This window comes from Narcine bancroftii, chromosome 12, assembly GCF_036971445.1.
Source record: "Narcine bancroftii isolate sNarBan1 chromosome 12, sNarBan1.hap1, whole genome shotgun sequence".
In the NCBI taxonomy this organism is placed as follows: domain Eukaryota; kingdom Metazoa; phylum Chordata; class Chondrichthyes; order Torpediniformes; family Narcinidae; genus Narcine; species Narcine bancroftii.
The window spans coordinates 78,050,569-78,063,502 of NC_091480.1; the positions used below are offsets into that span (position 1 = coordinate 78,050,569).

A 12,934-nucleotide genomic window follows, 5' to 3' on the forward strand; every position below is an offset into this window, starting at 1 on the left:
CAGTGAAGGGGGTCCAGTGAAGGGGGTCCAGTGAAGGGGGTCCAGTGAAGGGGGTCCAGTGAAGGGGGTCCAGTGAAGGGGGTCCAGTGAAGGGGGTCCAGTGAAGGGGGTCCAGTGAAGGGGGTCCAGTGAAGGGGGTCCAGTGAAGGGGGTCCAGTGAAGGGGGTCCAGTGAAGGGGGTCCAGTGAAGGGGGTCCAGTGAAGGGGGTCCAGTGAAGGGGGTCCAGTGAAGGGGGTCCAGTGAAGGGGGTCCAGTGAAGGGGGTCCAGTGAAGGGGGTCCAGTGAAGGGGGTCCAGTGAAGGGGGTCCAGTGAAGGGGGTCCAGTGAAGGGGGTCCAGTGAAGGGGGTCCAGTGAAGGGGGTCCAGTGAAGGGGGTCCAGTGAAGGGGGTCCAGTGAAGGGGGTCCAGTGAAGGGGGTCCAGTGAAGGGGGTCCAGTGAAGGGGGTCCAGTGAAGGGGGTCCAGTGAAGGGGGTCCAGTGAAGGGGGTCCAGTGAAGGGGGTCCAGTGAAGGGGGTCCAGTGAAGGGGGTCCAGTGAAGGGGGTCCAGTGAAGGGGGTCCAGTGAAGGGGGTCCAGTGAAGGGGGTCCAGTGAAGGGGGTCCAGTGAAGGGGGTCCAGTGAAGGGGGTCCAGTGAAGGGGGTCCAGTGAAGGGGGTCCAGTGAAGGGGGTCCAGTGAAGGGGGTCCAGTGAAGGGGGTCCAGTGAAGGGGGTCCAGTGAAGGGGGTCCAGTGAAGGGGGTCCAGTGAAGGGGGTCCAGTGAAGGGGGTCCAGTGAAGGGGGTCCAGTGAAGGGGGTCCAGTGAAGGGGGTCCAGTGAAGGGGGTCCAGTGAAGGGGGTCCAGTGAAGGGGGTCCAGTGAAGGGGGTCCAGTGAAGGGGGTCCAGTGAAGGGGGTCCAGTGAAGGGGGTCCAGTGAAGGGGGTCCAGTGAAGGGGGTCCAGTGAAGGGGGTCCAGTGAAGGGGGTCCAGTGAAGGGGGTCCAGTGAAGGGGGTCCAGTGAAGGGGGTCCAGTGAAGGGGGTCCAGTGAAGGGGGTCCAGTGAAGGGGGTCCAGTGAAGGGGGTCCAGTGAAGGGGGTCCAGTGAAGGGGGTCCAGTGAAGGGGGTCCAGTGAAGGGGGTCCAGTGAAGGGGGTCCAGTGAAGGGGGTCCAGTGAAGGGGGTCCAGTGAAGGGGGTCCAGTGAAGGGGGTCCAGTGAAGGGGGTCCAGTGAAGGGGGTCCAGTGAAGGGGGTCCAGTGAAGGGGGTCCAGTGAAGGGGGTCCAGTGAAGGGGGTCCAGTGAAGGGGGTCCAGTGAAGGGGGTCCAGTGAAGGGGGTCCAGTGAAGGGGGTCCAGTGAAGGGGGTCCAGTGAAGGGGGTCCAGTGAAGGGGGTCCAGTGAAGGGGGTCCAGTGAAGGGGGTCCAGTGAAGGGGGTCCAGTGAAGGGGGTCCAGTGAAGGGGGTCCAGTGAAGGGGGTCCAGTGAAGGGGGTCCAGTGAAGGGGGTCCAGTGAAGGGGGTCCAGTGAAGGGGGTCCAGTGAAGGGGGTCCAGTGAAGGGGGTCCAGTGAAGGGGGTCCAGTGAAGGGGGTCCAGTGAAGGGGGTCCAGTGAAGGGGGTCCAGTGAAGGGGGTCCAGTGAAGGGGGTCCAGTGAAGGGGGTCCAGTGAAGGGGGTCCAGTGAAGGGGGTCCAGTGAAGGGGGTCCAGTGAAGGGGGTCCAGTGAAGGGGGTCCAGTGAAGGGGGTCCAGTGAAGGGGGTCCAGTGAAGGGGGTCCAGTGAAGGGGGTCCAGTGAAGGGGGTCCAGTGAAGGGGGTCCAGTGAAGGGGGTCCAGTGAAGGGGGTCCAGTGAAGGGGGTCCAGTGAAGGGGGTCCAGTGAAGGGGGTCCAGTGAAGGGGGTCCAGTGAAGGGGGTCCAGTGAAGGGGGTCCAGTGAAGGGGGTCCAGTGAAGGGGGTCCAGTGAAGGGGGTCCAGTGAAGGGGGTCCAGTGAAGGGGGTCCAGTGAAGGGGGTCCAGTGAAGGGGGTCCAGTGAAGGGGGTCCAGTGAAGGGGGTCCAGTGAAGGGGGTCCAGTGAAGGGGGTCCAGTGAAGGGGGTCCAGTGAAGGGGGTCCAGTGAAGGGGGTCCAGTGAAGGGGGTCCAGTGAAGGGGGTCCAGTGAAGGGGGTCCAGTGAAGGGGGTCCAGTGAAGGGGGTCCAGTGAAGGGGGTCCAGTGAAGGGGGTCCAGTGAAGGGGGTCCAGTGAAGGGGGTCCAGTGAAGGGGGTCCAGTGAAGGGGGTCCAGTGAAGGGGGTCCAGTGAAGGGGGTCCAGTGAAGGGGGTCCAGTGAAGGGGGTCCAGTGAAGGGGGTCCAGTGAAGGGGGTCCAGTGAAGGGGGTCCAGTGAAGGGGGTCCAGTGAAGGGGGTCCAGTGAAGGGGGTCCAGTGAAGGGGGTCCAGTGAAGGGGGTCCAGTGAAGGGGGTCCAGTGAAGGGGGTCCAGTGAAGGGGGTCCAGTGAAGGGGGTCCAGTGAAGGGGGTCCAGTGAAGGGGGTCCAGTGAAGGGGGTCCAGTGAAGGGGGTCCAGTGAAGGGGGTCCAGTGAAGGGGGTCCAGTGAAGGGGGTCCAGTGAAGGGGGTCCAGTGAAGGGGGTCCAGTGAAGGGGGTCCAGTGAAGGGGGTCCAGTGAAGGGGGTCCAGTGAAGGGGGTCCAGTGAAGGGGGTCCAGTGAAGGGGGTCCAGTGAAGGGGGTCCAGTGAAGGGGGTCCAGTGAAGGGGGTCCAGTGAAGGGGGTCCAGTGAAGGGGGTCCAGTGAAGGGGGTCCAGTGAAGGGGGTCCAGTGAAGGGGGTCCAGTGAAGGGGGTCCAGTGAAGGGGGTCCAGTGAAGGGGGTCCAGTGAAGGGGGTCCAGTGAAGGGGGTCCAGTGAAGGGGGTCCAGTGAAGGGGGTCCAGTGAAGGGGGTCCAGTGAAGGGGGTCCAGTGAAGGGGGTCCAGTGAAGGGGGTCCAGTGAAGGGGGTCCAGTGAAGGGGGTCCAGTGAAGGGGGTCCAGTGAAGGGGGTCCAGTGAAGGGGGTCCAGTGAAGGGGGTCCAGTGAAGGGGGTCCAGTGAAGGGGGTCCAGTGAAGGGGGTCCAGTGAAGGGGGTCCAGTGAAGGGGGTCCAGTGAAGGGGGTCCAGTGAAGGGGGTCCAGTGAAGGGGGTCCAGTGAAGGGGGTCCAGTGAAGGGGGTCCAGTGAAGGGGGTCCAGTGAAGGGGGTCCAGTGAAGGGGGTCCAGTGAAGGGGGTCCAGTGAAGGGGGTCCAGTGAAGGGGGTCCAGTGAAGGGGGTCCAGTGAAGGGGGTCCAGTGAAGGGGGTCCAGTGAAGGGGGTCCAGTGAAGGGGGTCCAGTGAAGGGGGTCCAGTGAAGGGGGTCCAGTGAAGGGGGTCCAGTGAAGGGGGTCCAGTGAAGGGGGTCCAGTGAAGGGGGTCCAGTGAAGGGGGTCCAGTGAAGGGGGTCCAGTGAAGGGGGTCCAGTGAAGGGGGTCCAGTGAAGGGGGTCCAGTGAAGGGGGTCCAGTGAAGGGGGTCCAGTGAAGGGGGTCCAGTGAAGGGGGTCCAGTGAAGGGGGTCCAGTGAAGGGGGTCCAGTGAAGGGGGGGCAGCAGGTGCTTGATGTGCCCCATGATGAGCTCTCAAAGAACTTCATGACAATGGACATGAGTGCGACAGGGCAGTAATTGTTGAGACAGGACACATCATTTCTTTGCACGGGAACAATGGTGGTGGCTTTGAAGCACATGGGGACCACAGTGCTACTCAGGGAGATGTTAAAGATGTCGGTGAGAACATCGGCTAGCTGAGCCGCACATTCCCCGAGCACTCTGCCAGGAATGTTATCTGGTCCAGCAGCTTTCCGCGGGTTGACTTTGCCTAGTTCTCTCTTCATATCAGCCACTGTAAGACATAGCACCTGATCGTTTGGAGGAGGGGTGGTCTTCTCTGCTGCCACATTGTTTTTTTGCCTCAAACCGGACATAGAAGTTGTTCAGTTCATCTGGGAGGGGGGCATCACCAGCACGTGCAGATGGAGTAGTTTTGTGGTTGGTGATGTCTTGGATGCCCTTCCTCATGCGTCGTGTGTCCTTGCTGTCCAGAAAATGACTGTGAATGCGCTGGACTTGCGCACGCTTAGCCTCCCTGATGGCCTTAGACGGCTTGGCTCTTGCCATTGCTAGGGCTGCCTTGTTGCCTGATCGGAAAGCTGCATCTTGGTTCCTGTGCAGCACATACACCTCTGCAGTCATTCATGGCTTTTGATTAGAGCGTGTAGTGATGGACTTGGGCACAGTGACCTGTCAGTACATTTACTAATGTAACTAGTCACTGTTGCCGTATACTCCTCCAGATTTATGCAGTGGCCAGTGGTCGCTGCTTCCTTGAACATGTGCAAGTTAGTGAACTCAAAGCACTCTTGAAGTGTGTGAATGGTCCCAAATGGCCAGGTTTCAACCTGCTTCAGGACTGGTCTGGAGTGTCCAGCAAGCAGTCTGTATGCTGGGATTAACATTACAGAGATGTGGTCTGAGTATCTGAGGGGGAACGGGGCTCCGCCTGATAAGCATCGGAGGTGTTCGTGTAGCCCTGACTTGAGGGTGTGGTCTGCAGTTCATTTATCACCTCGTACAGTTCCCAGATCTCCTTAGCGTTTGTGCTGGGGGGTGGGGGTGGGGGAGGGAGAATGTACACACCTACTATGAGGACCATGGTGAATTCCCGTGGTAGATACAATGGTCTGCATCTGACAGTCACAAATTCCACCAGTGTTGAGAAGAGACTGGAAACCTATACTGAATCCTTACACTATTCTGTGTTGATACAAATGCACAGGCCACCACCACGGGCTTTTGCACACAGAGCAGTATCTCTGTGAGTCCGTCTAGCTGAATGGTGGCGTCTAGGACCCCGTCACTGAGCCACGTTTTGGTGAAGACCAAAGCACAGCGGTCCCTGTACTCATTCTGCGTGGCCCTTTGGAGTTAGATGTTGTCCATTCGAGCCAGTCTCCAGCTGGCACAAGTCTCCCGACAATGGTCGCCAGCAGCCCACAGCCTCTGTGGGTTCCTTGCCTTTAGTCACTAGTAGCCCACCGCATGCGTGGGTCTTTCAGCCACAGAGCCCCCTTGCTGGTCGGCCGCCATGGTCACTATCCCATGGGTCATCTCCTCTGCTTCTCCTCCTCAGACAGGAGCTGGTCTCCCCATTTTCTGGTGCCCTGCGCCAGTCCTCCACTCCTCTGGAATCTGCAATCCTTCATAGCTGCTGCGGATCATAGGCACCGCCATCTTGGGTCCAGACCCCGCGGTCATGGGATTTTAAATAAAACTACCGTCAGCTCCTTTAACGGGCTGTTCAAAGCCTGTGCGGAGCTGACAGCAGTTGAACCCCGTGGGAGCACTGTATCTCCGCTCCTCACTCCCTGGGGGTCCGCACCAGTGGCGGTGCTGCTGTTAGTGGTTCCAGCAGCGCCACCATTTTCTCGAGACATAGGTGCCCCAGAGAGATGTCACTCCTCGTGCCCATCAGGAGCAGAATGGCCATGATCAAAATCAGAGGAAAGGAATTATGAAGAATGACACTTGCCTCGAATGTTCAGTCATCTGGTTCTGACTTGTAAGCAGTGACAATAATCTCATGACAATAATCCTATCCCTTTGCTCTTCTCTCCCCTTCCCTTCAATCATATCCCCAATCTATTCTTAACAAGTTGAACTGATCTCTGCTTCAATCTTAGTCTCTCTCTGGTTGTACATTCCACAATTTAAATCTCTTGGATTTAATCTCCTGTCCATGTTTCTTGTTATAAACCTCTCCATTACTGGAAATGGATTGATTCTATTCGTGCCACCTCATCTCTTGGCAATATTAACCAACTCTTGTCAATCTAGATGCCCCTGCTTCTCAGCACATCTAACAAAACAAGCAGACTGAGGTAACATGGTTTCAAGTATTATTTCCAATGTTATTTCAGTTTTTTCCAGACCTGAGAGCAATCATCTCTCTGAGATCTTTTAATAAGTTGAAGGATATTAATTTTGTGGAAACTGATTTAAAAAAAAAAAATAAATAAAAAATGGTTATATAAAAATTGGAAATACTCAGCAGGTCAAACATCACCTGAGAAAGTAGAGTTGAGGTGTAGGCAGAGGGAGATTAATTTGAGGCAAGAGAGAGAAAAGAACAATGCTGTGAAATGTGATTTGCTGCAGATGCCAGAAATCTGAAGTTAAAGAGAATGCTGGATGTTCCCAACAGGCCAGGTAGCATCTGCAGAGAGAGCAGAACCAAGTTGATGTTGTAGGTGAATGACTTTGTGGGGAATTGACCAATTCTGAAACAAAAAGCCTTCCTGAAGTTGTTGAATTCAATTTTGAGTTCTGAGGGCTATGGCATATCCAGTCAGGAGATGAGGTGCTATTCCTTAAGTTTATGCCTTTGGGATGTTCTTAACCTTGCTCACCAACTTTGAACTTTGCTGTAAGAAAGCTCTTTGACTTCATGGAAGAAACATAAAAACTCAAACGATTTAATTATAGTTGAAATGACTGAGCATGGACTGGATGAACATAGGAACATTGGAAGTAAGAACAGGAGTAGCCCAAAAATGGCCCATCGAGCCTGCTCCACCATTCAATACGATCATGGCTGATCTAATTTATGACCTAACTCTATCTACCTGCCTTCTCCCCATATCCCCTAATTCCTCTATCATGTAAAAATTGATCTAACCGAATTTTAAATATGTTTGAGGCAGCCTCAACCACTTCCCTGGTTAGAGAATTCCAAACATTCACTACTCTCTGGGAAAAACTATTTTTCCTCATCTCTGTCCTAAATCTACTCCCCCGAATCTTGAGACTGTGTCCTCTCATTTTAGTTTCCCCGGCCAGCTCAAAAAACCTTCCTACATCTATCCTAGCCATACCCTTCATAATCCTATGTTTCTATAAGATCTCCTCTCATTCTTCTGAACTCGAGTGAATACAATCCTAGATGATTTAATCTTTCATCATAAGTCAACCCCTTCATTTCAGGGATCAACCTAGTAAACCTCCTCTGGACCGTCTACAAAGCCAGTATATCCTTCCTCAAATATGGAGACCAGAACTGGACACAGTACTCCAGGTGCGGTCTCACCAGTACCTTATACAGATGAGGCATCTTAACATTTTCATCCTGTGTTCTGAAGCCTTCTGCATCCTTTCTTCCTCCACCTCTTCATCTCTAACCTTGCAACTCTCCAGATCTGCTGCTTATTGATCTCTGACTCCCTTCACTTTACTACATCATCCCTTCATTGGCCCTGCCAAGCCCTGGAGAAATTCTGTATATCTCAATGAGATCATCTCCTGTTCTCCTAAAATCATAGGAATAGAAGCTTCAAACCTTCCATTCTAGGAACCAATTTGGTGAATATTTGTTGCACTCTCCTTACCACCAGTATAAACATCCTTGGAGAGGAAGACCATACCTGTACACAATATTTCAGGTGCAGAATCAACAGAAGCCTAAATGCTCTCTCTCACTGTCTGAATGCGTGTCTTGCTGTGTGTGTTTCTCGCTGTGTCTGTGTCTCACTCTCTCTCTGTTCTTGCTTTGTCTGTGTCTGTCTGTGTGTTTGTCTCGCTCTCTTTATAAATCTCTAAGGCCAGGTTGTCAGTCCTAATAATGCCTATGCAGTCTTGGAGTGGATTTTGTTCCTTTAAAATACTACGTATTTGATTATCAGAAGAAGGATGTTGTATCTAGCAGATAATCTCACAGTTGCACCCACAAGTTATAGTCATAGTTTCAGGCCGGGGAAAGTCTGAAACCGATGTCAGGAAATATCGCTTCCCCTGAACCATCCTCCAATATGTGGGAAGGGAACTCCACCTGTTATTGATCCCTTGGGTGAATGTTGTAGGGTTTGTTGGTTTGGTCAATCTCCTTCCTAGTGCTGTGAGCTGTTATTGTTTGTCCAGTCCTTCTCCTCTTTTCTCCGGACTCTCTGATCCATGTGGTAAATCGGAGGTGTGTGCTTTGTCAGATGGGACTAAGTGGATATTTGATCCCGTTAGCTACAGTGGCTTTAGCTATTACTCAGCTCCTTGGCACTGCTGGATGTACCGTCCACTCACACCATGTGCTTCAATATCCACCTCTCTTTTTTATCCACCAACACCTCATTCAGTCCTGAAGCGCATGAAGTTGATCACATTCAACAAATGGCATGGCAGAGGCGAGGAAAAAGGAAGTGGTATCACCTGTTGTCATTTGGATGAGATGAAATAAAGTGGGGGGGGGGGGGAGAGGAAGTTTGGAAGGAGAGTGTTTGGGAATGGTGGGATGACTGATGAGGTTTGGGAATAGGCAGAAGCTGTCACAGATGGGGCAGTGCACAAAATGCTGGAGGAATCCCGATGAAGGGTTCTGATCTGAAACATCACCCATCTATTTCTTTCCACGGATGCTTCCTGACCTGCTGATTTCCTCCAGCACTTTGTTGTTCCTGTTTTCCCATGCCTGAAGACTTCTCTTTCCATGTCATGGTTGGAATCGGGGATGAGAATATCCAGCAATCCTGGGACTGGGGTGGAGAGGATCAATGAGGTGGGGTCTCTTTGCCCAGCAACCTACAGAAACCATGTTCATCATTTGTCTGTACGACTGGTTATTTGGACACCAGCACCGCTCCAAGTCCCTGCCAGTCGTAGTTCTGCACTGTGCAAAGAAGCAGGCCCTTCGGCCCACCCACTTGATGTCAAACTCTCCACATTGTCATCAATTTTCCCTGGCTCTTCTCAAAAGCATTAAGATTCATGTCCCCAGGGCCTGTCGCAATATACCCCAGGTTGCTGAGGGAAGAGATAGCTGGGGCAGAGGCTATGATCTTTGAGTCCTCCTTGGCCATAGGGGAAGTGCCGGAGGATTGGAGAATGGCAAATGTGGTCAACTTGTTTTTTTTTAAAAAAAGTAATAGGGAGAATCCTGGGAATTATAGATCGGTGAGTCGTATGTCAGTGGTGAGCAAACTATTGGAGAGGATTCTTAAGAATAGGATTTAAGAGCATTTGGAGAAGTACAGACTTCTCAGGGATAGTCAGTGTGGCTTTGTGAAGGGAAGGTCAAGCCTCATAAGCACATTTGAGATGTTTGAGGAGGTCACAAAAGAAATTGATGAAGGCAGGGTGGTACATGTGGTCTACATGAATTTTAGTAAGGCAGTTGACAAGATCCCCCATGAGAGACTCATTCAGAACATTGAGGCATGGGATCAATGGAACCTTGGCTGTATGGATTAAAATTGGCTTGCTTGTAGTTACCAGAGAGTAGTAGTGGATAGAAAGTCAGTGACTAGTGGAGTTACACAAGGATCTGTTTTAGGAACCCTGCTCTCTGTGATTTTTATAAATGGCCTAAATGAAGAAGTGGAAGGATGGGTCAGCAAGTTTATGGACGATGTGAAAGTTGAAGGAGTTATAGATAGTGTTGAAGGTTGTGGTAGGTTACAAAAGGATAGACAGGATGCAGAATTGGGCAGAAAAGTGGCAGATGGAGTTCAATCAGGATGTGTGAGGTGATGCATTTTTAGAAAGTCCAATCTGAAGGCTGAGTACAGGGTTACAGTGTGGAGGAACAGATGGACTTCGGGTTCCAAATTCATACTTAAGGTTGCCATTCTGGTTGAAAGGATCGTTAAAAAGACCTCAGGGATGCTGGGCATCATTAATAAGGGGATTGAGTTCAAGAGTCAAGAGGTCATATTGCAACTCTACAAATCTGGTGAGACTGCACTTGAATATTGTTCAGTTCTGGTCACCTCCTTATAAGAAGGATGTGGAAGCTATGGAGAGGGTGCAGAGGAGATTTACCAGGATGTTGCCTGGATTTGAAAACAAGTCTTGTGAGGCGAGGTTAGCAGAGCTGGGACATTTCTCTTTGGAGCAAAGAAGGATTAGAGGAGTCTGAAAAGGTCCACAAAATTCTGAGAGACATAGATAAGGTGGATAGTTAGAGCCTTTTTCCCAGGTCAGGAATAGCAAAACAAGGGGACATCTCTATAAAGTGAAGAGAGAAAAGTTGATGGGAGACATCAGGGGTAAGATTTGTGAGTACCTGGAAAGCTTTGCCATGGGTGGTGGTGAGGCTGAAACATTAGGGGCATTTAAGAGACTCTTAGACAGGTGCACAGATAGAGGGTTATGAGGTAGGGAGGGTTTAGTACTTTATTTTAAGCAATATATGGGTCGGCTTGGACAGAGTAAACACAGCAAAATTGTTTCCCATGGTATGGGAGTCCAAGTCAAGAGGGCACAACTTCAGGATTGAAGGTACCCATTTAAAACTGACAGGCAAAGGAATTTCTTTAGCCAGAGAGTGGTGAACCTCTGGAATTATCTACCACTGGCAACTGTGGAGGCCAGCTTATTGGGTCTATTCAAGGCAGAGATTAATAGGTATCTGAATAATTAGGGCTTCAAAGGTTATGGAGAGAAGGCAGGGGAGTGGGGCTGTGTGGGAGGATGGATCAGCATGGAATGGCGGAGTGGACACGACAGGCTGAAAGGCCCACTTCTGTTCCTTTATCTTATGATCTTGTGGTTTTTAGGATATGGGAGGAAACCAGATAACTGGGGGAAACCCAGCAGGCACTGAGAACATGTGAACTCCACACAGACAGCATCAGAGGTCTGGGTTGAACGTGAGGCACTTCGATGAGCTCAGTGACAGAGATGTCAGGAATCTATTTCAGTTCATCAGTTACACCTTTAAGTGCAGGGTGCACAAATGCAAACTGAATTTAATTTTACATTCATGCAATGTAGCAGTGTCCCAAAGTAATTCTCAAACAGCATATCCCAGGAGTATTATAAACCAGGAGCCCTCATGAACTGGGACAACAGACAGAACTAGTGGCATTAGTTGCCCATCTTTGGTCATGTGGACATGTTGGGAAAGATCTATCTGCTGTAACATGGTTGCTCTTTTTCCCCCCAGAGTAGGGGGAATCAATAACCAGAAGACATGGTTTAAGGTGAGGGGTGGAGTGAGAGAGGGATTTAACAGAAACATGAGGGAACACTTTTTATTGCAGGGGGTGGTGGGCGTATGGAGCAAGAAACAGGAGAAGGTGGTTGAGACGGGTAATATCGCAATGTTTAAGAAGCATTTGGTTGGATACGTGGATAGGATGGGTTTAGAAGGATGTGGTCCAGACAGTGGGATTAGTGTGAGTGGGACGTTTGGATGGATCCACAGATATGATGGGTTTAAAGGGAAAGGGGGGTAAATACAGGTGAGTGGGGCTAGTGTGGGTGGGGCATTTGGACAGATCCACAGATAGGATAGGTTTAAAGGGGGGGGGGGGTAAATGCAGGCAGGTGGGGCTAGTGTGGGTGGAACATTTGGAGGAATCCACAGATAGGATAGGTTGAAAGGGGAATAAATGCAGGCAGGTGGGACTAGGGTGGGTGGGATATTTGGACTGGCATGAGTCGAGTGGTCTGTATCCATGCTGTACAACTCTAAAATGATTTGGATCCAGGTCCATGTTCTGCATCAGAGTGGAGGCAATGCTGCTTTAAGCTGCAATTGCTGACAGCAGCAAAGGGAGAGAGAGCATTCGAGGAAAGGGTGAAAAGCCTCCGCCCAGACAGTTGACTGGAAGGGCCATGGTTCATTCTGTGAATCAGCAGTGAGACACTGTGAAATCTTTCAGTCCCTCCTCCTGACCCACCTCAACAGTGACGTGGCCAGGGTTCGCCACTCTCAGCAAACGCTACAAATCGGAGGGGAGGAGCAAAGGGAAAGTTGGTCAATAATTACAAATGGATCAAGAAGGAGCACAATGGCAAAGTAAACGGGCTGGGTTTATAGAGGGAGCAGGGGATAGGTAAACCCCGTTCTGCACAGCGTGGGGATGGGAGCGCGCTGCAGCCCTGCCGACTGAGTGGCAGAACATACAGGTGGAGTGGAAGTTACCATGGAGAGAACTCGCTTCCTCTTTAAGGAATGCAGTGATATCACATTGCAAAGGTCAGCATTGTGAAAGACATTCAGTGCTCTACTCCCGGCTGTGCTGTTTGCCCATTTCAACAACAGAGGGAGAAACTGTGTCAAGGATTAAATACTTCAGGAGCTTTCTTTAACCACACGGTTTTGGAGGAAACAATGACTGGGTACAGAGGGATCGGTGTCATTGGGAGATCGTTGATTGTTATTTAATCTGCTGCGCCCCAGGTAAGGGCTGAGGTCTCACCTGAACTTGAGAGGTGTGTTAAAGCAGTCAGTCTTTCACGCTCGGTTGCAGACGAGAGCTCTGGAGTGTGTAGGCTAACAGATTGTGTGCCCACAGTTCACCGAACAGCCATCAGGTGATGTGCGAAGGATTTTGATCTTCCAGCTAATTCGTCAACTCTTGATTTAAAGGCATTATTAATACATGTGCATCTTTTGTGGCTCCTTTGAAGTCTCTTTCAGGAGGTTGGAAGGGCGTTGCAGTCAGTGAAGTATACTTGAAGTGCATTCAACAAAGAAAATGTGACTGTTAAGCTTGTGCTCAGCAAGATCCCACAAAAAGCAATGTGCTTGAGTGAATGATGAGTACTGCTTGGGTGTCTTTGCTGGAAAATTTCTGCGAGATTTTTTTTTGAACCACCTGCTTGGCATCTTTTCTGTAACGTCTGACAGCAAAGAATGGCATAAATGTAGTATGACCTGACAAAAAGGGAACCTTTACCTCTGTCTGTTGGAATTGGTCTCGGTTGTGTTCACTTATCGTTTAGTGTGAAGGGGAAACATGAATGCCGTCTTTGAGACTCCCCGTGTCTCAAATGTTTAATTCAAATGCGTGAATTTAAAAAAAAATCTCTGCCACGTTCCTGATGAAGGGTTCTGATTCGAAACCTCGAGAATTCTTACTCCCATTGATAACACTTGTCCCACTGAGCTTCTCCAGCAGATCGTTTTT

At 51.1% G+C, this 12,934-nt stretch overlaps 1 protein-coding gene across 6 annotated transcripts in view; it reads left to right on the forward strand.

Annotated features, from left to right (window-relative positions):
• The window catches only part of LOC138747620 (SRC kinase signaling inhibitor 1-like), a 227,458-nt gene that overhangs the window by 19,135 nt on the left and 195,389 nt on the right, over nucleotides 1-12,934 (forward strand). For 3 of the 6 annotated variants that reach the window (XR_011347581.1, XM_069907005.1, XM_069907004.1), the window contains exon 1: nucleotides 11,799-12,204. The exons of 1 other annotated variant lie outside the window; for it this stretch is intronic. The gene's annotated coding sequence lies outside the window, so the exon portion shown is untranslated. Of the gene's footprint in view, nucleotides 1-11,798; nucleotides 12,205-12,934 lie in introns of those variants that run through there. 2 more of the 6 variants (XM_069907006.1, XM_069907007.1) reach the window with 2 other exon arrangements.